This window comes from Otolemur garnettii, unplaced genomic scaffold, assembly GCF_000181295.1.
Source record: "Otolemur garnettii isolate 467f Iridium unplaced genomic scaffold, OtoGar3 scaffold00171, whole genome shotgun sequence".
NCBI classification, from domain to species: domain Eukaryota; kingdom Metazoa; phylum Chordata; class Mammalia; order Primates; family Galagidae; genus Otolemur; species Otolemur garnettii.
This window is the reverse complement of record NW_003852566.1, coordinates 827,482-836,979: the sequence shown is the minus strand read 5'-3', so window position 1 is coordinate 836,979 and position 9,498 is coordinate 827,482. Positions and strand designations below refer to the sequence as shown.

Genomic DNA, 9,498 nt, shown 5'->3' with positions numbered 1-9,498 from the left:
GTGTGTGTGCACACACAGGGCACAGTCTGGTCACGTGCTGGAATGTTGCTCAGCTAGGAAGCAGAGTGGAGCACTGGTCCACAGTATCCCACATTTGAGCCTGGGGAACACTCTGCTCAGTAAAAGAAGCCACACTTTGTATAATTTCATTTATAAGAAATGCACAGAACTGGCAACTCCACAGACAGCTGGCAAATCAGTGGTGCTTGGGCCACATGGAGGGGAAGCTCAGGTGTCTAATGGATTGCAGCTGCCTGTTTGGGGCGACAACAGGCTTTGGAGCTAGACAGAGGGGACTTTGCACAACACTCCAGACATACTAAATGCTGCTGAATTGTTCACTTTAAAATGGTTAAACTTATGGTATGTGATGTCAACTCAATTTAAAAAACAAAAACTTTCTTTGATCCCACAGCCTCCTGTTACCACCCCATTTCCCTGCATCAAGACACAGCAAACAGTCCCAAAAAGAATTCACTGTAACCACTGGACCACCTCCATTCTCCCCTCTGCCCCTGCTGAGAGGGCCTGTGACTCACCACACCACCATAATGCTCTTTTTTTTTTTTCTTTTTGAGACCGAGTCTCACTTTTTCACCCTCAGTAAAGTGCCCTGGCGTCATAGCTCACAGTAACCACAAACTATTGGGCTTAAGCAATTCTCTTGTCTCAGCCTCCCAAGTAGCTGGGACCACAGGTACCGGCCACAACGTCCAGCTATTTTTAGAGATGGGGTCTCGCTCTTGCTCAGGCTGGTCTCATGAGCTCAGGCCATCCACCCACCTAGGCCTCCCAGAGTGCTAGGATTACAGGTGTGAGCCACCACTCTGGGCCTTTCACCACCATGTTCTTAATGAACTGATGATCCACATCTTGCCAGAGTCAACAGTCAACTCCCTATAGCTTCCCAGCAGCTTTGAGGGAATTGGCCACTCCTCTTGTTTCCAGGTTCTTTCTAGAAGCTTCCTTTCCTGACATCCAGCCACCATACCACTTTTGCCTGCCAGACCTCCCATGGTGAAGCGTCTTGGGGCACAACATGAAGCCCTCTTCTCTTCTCTGGCCACTGTCCATGGACGAGCTCATCTAGACGTGGCCTTGAAACATTCAAATCTATCCCTCTGGTGCAGACGGACCCCTACCCTGAGACCCTAACTCATGACCACACATTGGGGCAGTGCCCTCACTTGGCTAAGCTGCTCTCAAATGCAGCAGGTCCCAAACTGGACTTCCACTGTGCCTGCCCACATCACCCTTTCCTCTACTCCCCTAACCTCCACCTGTTTCAGCAGCAGCCCCACATGCTTCTGTTTGGCAGCATCTCCAGGGACTCCCCATGGCAAAGCCAGGCCCTGCTGCCCACATGGAGCCCCTCAGGATTCAGTTCCTGTCTTCCCTGTGCTCAGACATTCCTCCTGGCTCAGCAGTGTGACTGAGGCAAGAAGAGCAAGGCCTCGGTCCTCCTCCGGGTTCAAATTCCGACTCCACTGCCAACCAGCTGTGCCACTTCTCAGTGACAAGGCCACACCTGCCTCTCTAGGTCCTCCACCTCCGCCTTCCTATCTCCCAAGCACCTGTGCATCCCCAGGGCCTTTGCACCTACTACTCCTTCTGCCCAAAAAACTCTTTCAGAACTGCTGCGTCCTGTTCACTCTCATCCTTCAGGCCTTGCCTGGAACGTCTCCTTGGGAAGGCTTCCCTCAGCACCCTGCTCAACAGAGCCCTCCTCACCCCAGTGCCTCCTCCCTCTCGCTCCTTTTTCCCTTCTCCTTGTCCTGCCTCCTCCTTTCTCTCTCTCATGACCTTTTTTTATCTCACTTGTCAATTGGTTTTCAAATTCCTGTCTCTCTTCCCATTCAGGATTTCACTCCAGGGGGACAGGGACCTGTCCCTTTTCTCCACTGCTGCCTCCCTAGTGCCAGGAACAGTGTCCAGTACATCATAGGCACTTCATGGAGGTTTGATTACTGATGCCCGCCTGACCAGAGATGCCAAAATGCTCACTCACTGAGGCCCCTTCTGCCCTCAGAAACCTCTAGTGAGAGCAGATAGCCTCGCTCCTGCCCCAGTGGGTCAGGCCCAGCCTTAGACTTTGAATCTAACAAATAGGTCAACCATCTAGGAATGTTATGGGGCAAAATAAGGACCATTGACTCAAATTAGAATTTCAGAAAGGAGTCTTTTATTAACCGTTGGGCTGTGTCAGCAAAGTCTAAAGCAGACTAAGTGAGAGAGCCTTGAGAGGTCTGAAGTTGGGGTTTTTCTAGTCTGAAAGTTGGCAAAGGGCCAAACTTTCAGGTGGGCTGAAAGTTACAGTTAGAAGCAAAAAGAGAGTTGGCAAAAGAAGCAAAAAGTGAGCACGGGGTCACGATGACCCTTTACAGAAGCGAACCTTGCAATTTAGTGGTTTAGCCAACAGGTAACATAAAGGGCAGTTAGATGACAATAAGGTACATAATGCAGATCTAGCAACTAATGGATAAGTAAAACAATTTGTCACAGCACTTAGCTCATTAACTCTCATCATGACAGTAGGAGGCCCATTCATTCTGATCTTGTCCTGTTCCGGCCCGATCCAGACTGATCTAAGAGTAATGGTGCCTGTCATCATTTCAGAGTTATGGTATCCTAGTCTTTATGTCCTTTCATCTTTTATCCTACACAGCCCCCTGGTTCATATCAGTGGCCGGCAGTATCCATCTTATGGGGGTGATGAGGCAGCTGGCACCCATCTCAGGAAGTGTCCGCACATGGCACCTTCTGTGGCCCCCTGAGTCTAGTGGTAAGCACTGAGTTTCCTGCGGGGATGAGGGTGGGACCCTCTCCCGAAGCATCTTCTGCGTGTTTGCAGAGCCTGGTTCTGCACCTCTCCACTGACCTGATAGGAGATTCCTGCTGCTGTCTGCCTATGACATTCCTTCCCTACTGAGCTTTAACTAGGAATCCAACTGCCAGAAACCTCCATTATTAAAATAATATAAAGCTTTAGCATACGTAGTAATAAAAATATAATTTCTATAAGAGTATAGATATAGCCAGAAGTCAAGCAGCCACTGTTCTCTAACTTCCTTACTGCTAGTAACCGCTTACTGCTTGATGTGACCCACCCTCCTAACAGGTGCAAGATATGTGACTTCCCCAAATGCTTTTATAGGTAGTAATAATGTTGCTATTATAATGCCTGAGGCTGATATTTGAAATAGTTTTCAGATTCTGCATTTGGGGGTACCCACTGACGTCGTCTGGACCCATGGACAGGTGTGGGAACAGATCCAACAAGCCTTGAGACGCCCTACCAGTAAATCTCCCAACTGAGAAGACAATCTCTGCTTCTTTCCTATGAGTTAGTTTATCTCCTGCCAAACAGCAGACCCAATTCCCTAGCCCTTTGTTGGCCAAACCACTTTAAAAACCTTAGCCCCCAAATTCTTAGGGAGATGGATTTGAGAAATTTCTCCCATCTCTTTGCCTGGTATCTTGCAAAACAAAACTGTTTCTCTACCTTAACACCTGCTGTCTCAGTATAGATGGGTGGTGCGCAAGGGACCCAGTTGAGCTGTAATGTGCTCAAGCGGTTCCTTTGAACTATTACATTCGGGCCTCTCATAGTACCAAGCAATTTTGCTATGGGTCAGTCCTGATACATGATATATTTGACAACAAGAGAAACAGTTGAGAATCACATGAGTTCCTTCTGAGAGAGAAAAACCAATAAATGCTAAAGCAGCATTTAAGATCATCTCAGAATTTCAGCCATCCAACCCTCTTGTTCCTCCTCCAGTTCGGTTTAAGAAGGAAGAACAAGGCCTTGGTGCATGTACTATTGTAGGTTCAAACTCCAACTCTGCCACCAGCTGTCTGTGTGACTTTAGGCAACTGTCTTAACCTCTCTGAGCTCAGCTGCCTGATCTGTGTAGGAATTGTTAAATAAATAGTGACTGAAAAAAATGAGAGAGTCACACCCAGTTGAGGTTCTTTTTTTTTTTTGAGACAGAGCCTCAAGCTGTCCCCCTGGGTAGAGTGCCATGGCATCACACTCACAGCAACCTCCAACTCCTGGGCTCAAGCGAGTCTCCTGCCTCAGCCTCCCAAGTAGCTTGGACTACACGCGCCCACCACAACGCCTGGCCATTTTTTGGTTGCAGCCATCATTGTTGTAGATTTACTAGCAATGAGGTGGCTGGTGGTATTCTTGTGGCATTCTATTTGGTACCTAGTAAATCTACATCAGGTAAAAGGATCATTCAAAGAAGGGGGGCAGAGGAAATAGTCGATGTTGTGAGTCTTCTCAGGATGGCGAGAGAGTGGTAAGTCCCCACCATGCTTTGCATCTGTGGAGATGAACTCATAATCAACATTGCAGAGTTCATTCAGGCTACATTCCAAAGGTCACAGTTGGCATGCGATCACCATAGTGGCTATCCATCTAAAGCGTTCTTTATGGTTTTTAGGGCTACAGAAAATAAGAAATATTTTAACCCAAAATACATTTCTTGGTCATATTTTGAGATGTGATGGGCAAACAGAGTCATGCCATAAGGCAGCCTAGGTGGAGAGCCTCAGGTAGGAAACCTCATAGTAGACAGTCTCTGCTAAAGGCAGCCGGGCCCTTCCAATATGATCCAGGAGTGGTCTGCAGAGAGGCTGGCATCCTTAAGGTCTGAATAAAAACATTTCCCCAGGGCTGTCACGCTGAGGCTTATCTGTACAACAAGTCCACCTTGCCAGCCAGCCTTCCTTGTCCCTCCCATACCCAGTCCAGAGAGAAGAATCCCGGTTAGCCATTTATAAGCCCTTTCATTTCTTAAAAGTGGACACCTGCACCTCACGGGGGAAAGAACAGCAGTGCTTGTATAGTTCAGTTTCTCAGGCCCGGTTCTCCCTTTCAGCATAATGAATTTGGGGAATCCTGAAATTTTTATTTTTCCTTTACAGGATGAATAATAATGTGTGGACATAATACCCAACACCTAGCAGAGACTCGTAAATCGCAAATATTCTTAACTTCCACAGTCAAATGTGGGCGTGGGTCTGTGTAGGGCGAAATGCTCAGTATTCGCTGCTCCACGCAGGACAAGAAAAGACTTTCTCTAAGCCAAGATTTGGATATAAAAGTATAGACTTTATTTTGTCTTAGAAAGAGAGAGTGGATAACCCGTCCATTGTGCGCCGCTGCCCGGTGTCTCCCTCCAGCCGCGACCATGCCCAGGAAGGAGGCGGCGGCAGCGGCCTGGGAGGAGCCGAGCTCGGGCAACGGTACGGCCCGCGCCGGGCCCAGAAAACGCGGCGGCCTGGCGGGCAGGAAGCGCGAGCGACCGGAGCGCTGCAGTAGCAGCAGCAGCGGCGGCGGCGACGAGGACGGTCTGGAGCTCGACGGGGCCCCCGGAGGGGGCAAGTGCGCGGCACGGCCGGCGGCGGCGGGCAAGGCTGGCGGCGCGGCTGTGGTCGTCACTGAGCCCGAACACACCAAGGAGCGCGTCAAACTTGAAGGGTCGAAGTGCAAAGGGCAGCTTTTGATTTTGGGGGCAACCAACTGGGACTTGATTGGTCAGAAAGAAGTGCCTAAACAGCAAGCCGCTTACCGCAATCTTGGGCAGAATCTGTGGGGGCCCCACAGGTATGGGTGCCTGGCGGGAGTCCGGGTGCGGACGGTGGTCTCGGGCTCGTGTGCTGCGCACAGCCTCCTCATCACCACAGAAGGGAAGCTGTGGAGCTGGGGTCGAAATGAGAAGGGGCAGCTGGGACATGGTGACACCAAGAGAGTGGAAGCCCCCAGACTCATTGAGGGTCTCAGCCATGAAGTGATCGTGTTGGCAGCATGTGGGCGGAACCACACCCTGGCCTTGACTGAAACCGGCTCCGTGTTTGCGTTTGGGTAGAACAAGATGGGGCAACTGGGCCTCGGCAACCAGACAGATGCCGTCCCCAGCCCGGCTCAGATAGTGTACAGCGGCCAGCCAATTACCAAAATGGCCTGTGGGGCTGAATTCAGTATGATAATGGACTGCAAAGGAAACCTCTATTCCTTTGGGTGCCCTGAATATGGTCAGCTGGGACACAACTCGATGGGAAGTTCATTGCCTGGGCGCAGCGGATAGAGTACGACTGTGAGCTGGTACCCCGGAGAGTGGCCATCTTCATTGAGAAGACGAAAGATGGGCAGATTCTGCCCGTACCAAACGTGGTTGTTCGAGACATGGCCTGTGGCGCTAACCACACACTGGTCCTGGACTCCCAGAAGCGAGTCTTCTCTTGGGGCTTTAGTGGCTATGGCCGGCTCGGCCACGCGGAGCAGAAGGATGAGATGGTCCCTCGCCTGGTGAAGCTGTTTGATTTCCCTGATCGTGGGGCGTCCCAGATCTACGCTGGTTTCACCTGCTCCTTTGCTGTCAGTGAAGTGGGTGGTCATGTTTTTCTGGGGGGCTACCAATACTTCCTGTGAGTCTACTATGTATCCGAAAGTGGTACAGGACCTCTGTGGCTGGAGAATCCGGAGCCTGGCTTGCGGGAAGAGCAGCATCATCGTGGCCGCAGACGAGAGCACCATCAGCTGGGGCCCATCGCCGACCTTCGGGGAACTGGGCTACGGGGACCACAAGCCCAAATCTTCCACTGCAGCCCAAGAGGTGAAGACTCTGGATGGCATCTTCTCAGAGCAGGTCGCCATGGGCTACTCACACTCCTTGGTGATAGCAAGAGATGAAAGCGAGACTGAGAAAGAGAAGATCAAGAAACTGCCAGAGTACAACCCCTGAACCCTCTGATGGTCCTGGAGACTCCTCCAACTCCACACCTCTCCGGGCAGCTGTCATTTCCATGTGCACTGGGATGTGAAGTCAAAGGAGGAATTGAAAAAAGCAAAAGTTGACTGAAGGTGCATTTGTTAGACTCCCTGAAGTTCCGTTTTATAAGTGACCCAACATTAACTACCTTTTTCTGTATGCTTTCCAAAGTATGTTTTTTCTCTCTTCATGTTTAATTAAAATATTTGCTCATGGTTGACTTACCATTCCTACAAAAAAAGGCAGAAACTTTGAGCAACCTAGGTTTTTTTTAAGTTGCTTTTTCTTTTTTCTTCTAAGTCTACTTCCCAAAACACCATTTCCAGTCATGATTAGCATTGTGATCTGAGTGGGTGCTGCGTGGAAGAGGAATCACCATTTACTCAGAAAAGATGTCCTGTACCGGAACCAGCAGCATCCAGGCAAAACCGCACTTGTGTCCTGGAGCACCCTGGTCACGCCTTTCCTGCTTTTTCTTGCAGACCGGCCGAGGCCTGCGCTTGTTCTGTTTCTCCCCACGGCTGCTTGCGAGGTCCACGGCCTTCTGGCTGCACCGTGAATAGAATCTGCCGTCCCCCCTCCCCAGGTGGGGGTTTGGGGTCTGTGTTTAGCCATTTTTATCTCCTTCAGCTGTAAAGGAAACCCAAACGAAAATCAGGTGATTGTGGAACCATGGGGACTTGGGGGTGGGGCAGAGATGAGGAATATTTATGTCTTCTGCAAGGTCCAGCTTTGTGGCTCCCTGCAGAGCGGGCCTTGTCACTAGCACTCGCCAATTAGAGATTTATCAGCCAGCAGTAAAAAGTGCTTTCTCCAGTCCTTGCAAAGAAGGATCAGCTATTTGTCATACCAGCCTTTATCACCTTTGTGCTTCAGTCTTTTCTTTCTCTTCCCCCCGCCTGGATCCTGCTTACAATGGGCTGTCCTATTTCTGAGACTTGGGGTACCGTTCTACTAACCCAGCTCTCTAGTTGCATTTGCTTGGCTCTGGTACCAAATACTTGGGATTACTGAAGAAGTCCCCCTTCCTGTGTGTCAGCGCCGATGCTGTGACTGCCACCCGCTTCCCATCAAGTGCCCTCTGCCTGAGCTCGCCACCAATGTGCGCTGTGCTGCGTGAGTTACGAGGTGCCTTTCCCGGAACCCTCCGCTCACTTGGACCCAAGAGAGGTGACAGCTGTGGCTGGGGCTCTTGGTTTCCAGAGCGTCTGGACTGGTTTGGGTGCTTTAAAATAGATTTTTAGTTCAGTGGTGCTTACGGGGGAGGTGGGGGTAAGACTTCAGTGTGAGACTGGGGTGGACGGGAAAGTTCCGTATTGGTCTCTCTCAGTTTGCTTTGCTTTTGCTATTGTTACCATTTGTCATTGTCTCGATGTTAAAATGCCAAAAATGATCTAGTCGTTGTTTTTTCCCTGTCTTCCACCCCCGTCACTCCTTATTATGGTGACTTCTGCCCTAGCAGGGCACATAGCAGTATCTGTCCTGGCCAGTTCTAAGACGCTGCAGGAGGAGACTGGCCTGCATCTTTCTGAGAGTTATCATGCTCATCTCTTTGTCCTATGTCCAATCAATAGTCCAGGGGAGAAGCTTCTGCAACTTCAGAGCTTCTGCTAAACTAACTTAATTTGTCCAAATCACCCCAAAATCACCATCTCCAACTCAAAACTTCCATGTGACAACCTAATAAGTTTCCCTGGATAGGCCTTCACTGGCACGCAGCTCAGACAGCTGTGCTCTGTGTCACCAAGAGGGTTAAGGAAGCAGCACCCTGGGTCTTGGCCTTTGCAGAAACCTCCTTGTGTGGAGTTGGGCCTAAGGCCACCCACGAATCCGCCTCAGCCTCTTCTTGAACCCTTGCTAGGGACAGGAGCAGGAAAAGGACCTTCCAAGTGAAGACTTCCCTGTCCCCTGGCCCCATGTACCTCCCTTCACTTCCTTTTGGCTTAGAATTTAAAATGAACTTCCTAATGAGGAAGATCCTTTCGAACAAGGGGGAGGGGTGGTCCTGTGCTCCTGCAGAAAGGTACCCAGCAGCCTGGCTTGGCTGGGGATGTGCTTGGCGCTGGCCCTGTGGGTTGTCTGGCCAGTCTTCCAGCTCAGGAAGGAGAATTTAAAAGACAAGGCATAAGGGTGCGGAAGAGCTGAAGAGCAGGTTGTGATTTGGTCGAAGGTGCCTGGTTTAGTGCTGTAATTGTCATATATATATATATATATATATATATTTCTTGGAGTAAACATTTTAAATAAATGGCATCATTGTTTACTGAAAAAAAAAAAAGAAAGAGAGTGAGAGAGGGAAAAGATAAAGATAGCAGGGAGATGGCCTTGTTGGAAAGGGAGATAGTTTGCAGAAAAGAGAGGAGGCCAGTTCTGAGACCAAAGAGGAGTTTATTAAGGAAAAGAATAAAAGTGTGGTGTGAAGCAGTCAGCCTGCCCCTTCCCGGTTCAATCCTGACAAACAGAGGGGGACCCCAGGGAAGAAGCTTGAATATAGGGAGCCTCAGACCACTTGCCCTTTTGGGCCGTGAGATTATCAAAATGTCAAAGGTTTAGATTCAAAATGCCATTTTCAGGCCATAGGAAGAGACAGCCCAGTGAAGTCTTGGGGAATGGACTGGCTACCGCCCATGGTGTGTAGGTGAGGGAGAGGATGAATGGGGCAGGCTCACCATGAGAAGGTGGATTGGCTCAGCGCCTATGGCTCAAGTGGCTAAGG

At 49.9% G+C, this 9,498-nt stretch overlaps 1 pseudogene across 1 annotated transcript; it reads left to right on the top strand.

Annotated features, from left to right (window-relative positions):
* The first annotated feature begins 5,201 nt into the window (after positions 1–5,201).
* On the top strand, positions 5,202–6,764 carry LOC100951824 (annotated as a pseudogene). The gene has a single exon (XR_154639.2). The product of XR_154639.2 is annotated as a protein RCC2 pseudogene (transcript).
* Positions 6,765–9,498: the final 2,734 nt, after the last annotated feature.